This window comes from Callospermophilus lateralis, chromosome X (genome assembly GCF_048772815.1).
Source record: "Callospermophilus lateralis isolate mCalLat2 chromosome X, mCalLat2.hap1, whole genome shotgun sequence".
Taxonomy (NCBI): Eukaryota; Metazoa; Chordata; class Mammalia; order Rodentia; family Sciuridae; genus Callospermophilus; species Callospermophilus lateralis.
The window spans coordinates 50,566,163-50,570,473 of record NC_135325.1 but is presented as its reverse complement, the minus strand read 5'-3'; the positions used below and the strand labels follow the sequence as shown (position 1 = coordinate 50,570,473).

At 31.8% G+C, this 4,311-nt stretch overlaps 1 pseudogene; it reads right to left on the bottom strand.

Moving 5' to 3' along the window:
• Positions 1-1,540: 1,540 nt before the first annotated feature.
• On the bottom strand, positions 1,541-1,640 carry LOC143639557 (U6 spliceosomal RNA; annotated as a pseudogene).
• Between the last annotated feature and the right edge of the window lie 2,671 nt (positions 1,641-4,311).

Genomic DNA, 4,311 nt, shown 5'->3' with positions numbered 1-4,311 from the left:
TTTAGTTTTTCAAGAAAGTGACAAACTATATTCCAACCTGGTTATGCCATTTTGCATTCCACCAGCAATGAATTAGAGTTCCTGTTGCTCCACATCCTCAACAGCAGTAGGTGTTGTCAGGTTCTGGATTTTGGCTATTGTAAGGAGTGAATAGTAGTATCTCATTATTGTTTTAATTTGCAATTCCCTAATGACTAACATCTTTTTCATATTCTTACTTGCCATTTTTGGTGAGGCAAAGTTCAGATCTTCTATCCATTTTAAATAAGGTTCTTCATTTTTTTATTCTTGAATTTTAAGACTTGGTATATTTTAGATTAATGTCTTTTAGTCAGATATGTCTTTTGCAAATATTTTCTTTCCATCTGTGACTTGTATTTTCATCCTCCTAACAGTGCCCTTTGCAAAGCAGAACTTTACTCTTATTGAGTCCATCTTATCAATTATTTCTTTCACAGATTGTATCTTTGGTATTATATCTAAAAAGTCATTGCAATGTGGATTCATAAACTGTAACAAATGCACTACTTTGGAGCAGAATGTTGATAGTAGAGGAGATTACTCATGTGTGGGGACCGGGTGTATATTGGAACTCTTTGTACTTTCGACTCAATTTTGCTGTGAAACTAAAACTTCTCTGAAAAATAAAATTTATTAATTAAAGACAACTTTAAAGTCCTAGATGAAGATAAGCTATCAGTTATAAATAAACTCATAATCAGAGTAAAAAATAATTACCATATACAAGGTCATCTAGATTTTGAATTACATTATCTTCTAGGTGTTTTATAATTTTTGGTCTATTAACCATTTTGAACTAATTTTATGAAGGGTATAAGGTCTGTGTTTACATTCTTTTTTCACATGTAGATATCCAGTTGTTCAGCACCATTTGTTGAAAAGACTCTCCTACCCATTGCATTGCCTTTGTTTCTTCATTGCCAAAGAGTAGTTGACTATATTCATGTCAATTGATTTCTGGGAGCTCTATTTTGTTCCACTGATCAATCTATCTCACCAATACCATACTATTTTGATTACTGAACCTTTATAGGAAGTCTTGAAGTAGGGTGGTGTCAGCCTTCCAACTTTTTTCTTCTTCTTCTTCAGTATTGAGTTGGATTTTCTGGTTTTGTTTTTGATTTGGGTTTTGGGTTTTTTGTTTTTTTGTTTTTTTGCCTCTACATATAAAACTTTAGAAACAGTTTGATATTCACAAAATAAATTACTGCTATTTTGATTGGAATTGCATTGACACTGTTGGATCAAATTGGAAAGAACTGACATCTTGACAATATTGAATCTCCCTATTCTTGAACATAGAATGTCTCCCCATTTATTTATTTGATTTTTTACATCATAGTTTTATAATTTTCCTCATACAGATCTTGTATATATGATATATTTATACCTCAGTATTTCACATTTTGGAGTGCTAATGTAAATATTAATGTGTTTTTCAAAAATAATTTATATATTTATGATTAACATACAAAAGCTGTATGTATTTAATATTAATAGTTTGAGATAAATATACACCCCAAATAAGGAATGATTCACAAATTTGCACGTGAGCACAGGGACCACACTAATTTTCTCTGTATTGTTTCAATTTTAGTATATGTACTGCTGAAAAAAACACCATTGTAATATGTTTTTAATTTCAAATTTCATGTGTTTATTGCAGTTGGCTTTATAAATTAACTCTGTGTCCTGTACCCTTGCTATAATTGCTTATTTATTATCATACTTTGTTGATTTTTTTCAGATTTTCTTCACAGACAATCATGCCATCTGTAAACAGTTTTATTTCTTCTTTTTCTGTTTAACTTTCATTTCTCATTTCATTCTCCAGGCTTTCCTATAAGATGTTGAAAGGCAGACATGATCTTAGTGAAAATTAAGTTTCTCACCATAATGTATGATGTTAGTTGTAGGTGTCTTATAGGTGTCCTAATGAACATTCCTAGTCTATTCCTTAATAAATTATGCCTAATTTATTGAGGGTTTTTATCATGAATGGGCATTGGCATTTTCATCAAAACCTTTTTGTTCATCTATTGATATGTTTGTGATTTTTCTTCATTAACTTATTGAGTGATGTATTATATTTATTGATTTTTCAAATGTTAAAATAGCCTGTAACACTTGGGATAAATCCTACTTGGTTGTGATGTATAATTCTTTTCACGCATAGTTGTGTTTGACATATTAATATTTTGCTAAGGACTTTCTCATCAATGTTCATAAGAGATATTGGTCTAAAGTTTTCTTGTAATGTCTTTGTCTGGTTTTAGTTTTAGGATAATGCTGACCTTATAGAATAAGTTAGGAAGCGTTCTTCTGTCTTCTGGAAAAGACTGCAGAGAATTGGTATAATAATTTTTCCCTTAAGTATTAGGTAGAATTCACCCATAAGCATACCTGATCTTGGTGATTTCTGTTTTGAAAATTAATTAATTAATTTCTTTAATGAATATTGTTCTGTTCAGATTGTCTATCTTTTGGTATAAGTTTTGGTAAACTGTCCTTTTTTTCTTGTCAGTACTGGGGATTGAACCCAGAGGTGCTTTACCTCTGAGCTAAATCTCCAGCCTTTCTTATTTTTTATTTTGAGACAGGGTCTCACTAATTTGTTGAGGCTGCCCTTGATCTTAAAATTCTCTTGCTTCAAACTCTCCAGTCATTTGGAATTACAAGAGTGCACTACCGCACGTGACTTGGCAAACTGTCTTTCAATGAATTGACCCATTTCTTTTAGACTCTCAAATTTTAGGGCATAAATTTGTTCATTGTTTTCCTTTATTGTTCTTTTGATATCTCAGGATCCATAGTAATGTCCTCTTTTTCATTAGTGATTTGTGTCCTCTTTTTTTTAAGTTAGCATGACTAGAGGCTTATTGATATCACTAATTGTTTCAAAGAACCAGCTTTTGGTTTTATTAATTTCCTCTAATGATTTCCTGTTTTTAATTTTATTGTTTTCTGCTCTGATTTATATTATTTCTTTTCTTCTGCTTACTTTGGATTTTGTTTTTTTCTTCTAATTCCCAAAGGTGAGAACTTAGATTATTGATTTTAGGTCTTTCTTCTTTTCTCATATATGCATTCAGTGCTATAAATCTCTTTCTAAGATAGGCATGGTAGTGCAGGCCCATAATCCCAGCAACTTGGGAGGCTAAGGCAGGAGAATGGCAAGTTTCAGGCTATCCTGCACAACTTAGCAGGAACATGTCTCAAAATTTTAAAAATGGACTAGGGATGTAGGTCAGTGGCAAAGCACCCCTGGATTCAGTACTTAAAAATAAAAATTTTCTCCTAAGCACTGTTTTTGTTGCATCCCACAAATTTTGTCAAGTTGTACTTTAATTCCCATTTAGTTCAAAATATTTTTTTAATTTTCTTTGGGATTTCTTCTTTGACTTGTGTAGAGGTATATTGTTTAATCTCCAAGTTTGGGGGATTTTCTAGATATCTTTCTGTTATCAATGTCTTATTTAATTTCATTGTGGTCTGAGAATAGACACTGTATTATTTCTTTTCCTTTACACTGGTTAAAGTCTGTTTTATAGCCCATAAAACAGTTACTATTGACTAATGATTGTCAAACTTGTCCTTTACTGAACTCCCAACAATTTGTCTATTACAATTAAGATTTTCCTACTGCAGAACTGGTTTCTTTTTTTTTTCTTTTTCTTTTTTTGAGACAGGATCTCACTATGTTACCCAGGCTGACCTCAAATTCCTGGGCTAAAGTGATTTTCCTATCTCAGCCTCTCAAGTAGCTGGAAATATATGTGTGTGCCACCATTGCCCTACTCATAAGTTTCTGCTCCCATTAAGTTGTGATTCTCTGTATCTTCCTGTCTTCAATTTTCAGGGCAGCAGTTTGCCTTGTGACCTCACTTCTCTGATGAATCAAAAAAATTGTTGATTTTTAAGCATATTCAGCTTTTTACCTTTTGTTAGGATGGAGTGATGACTTCTAATCACCTTACATGCTGAACCAGAAACTGGAACAAAGATTGTTTTCTTTTAAATGATTTTCATCAGTTTTTCAGAGGATTTGTCTCCCAGAGTTCCTCAATGTTGCTTCACTTCATTTTATTGCTATATGATATTCCATTGTATAGTTATACCACATTTTATTTATATGTTTTACTGAATCATACATATTTGGGCTATTTATACTTTTTGGTTATTATGAATAATGCTACTACAAATATTTATTTGACATAAGCTATTTTTTTCCTTTCTTCTTTCCTCCTTTCTTTCTTTCCTTCCTTCCTTACTTCTTTCCATGCTGGGGAG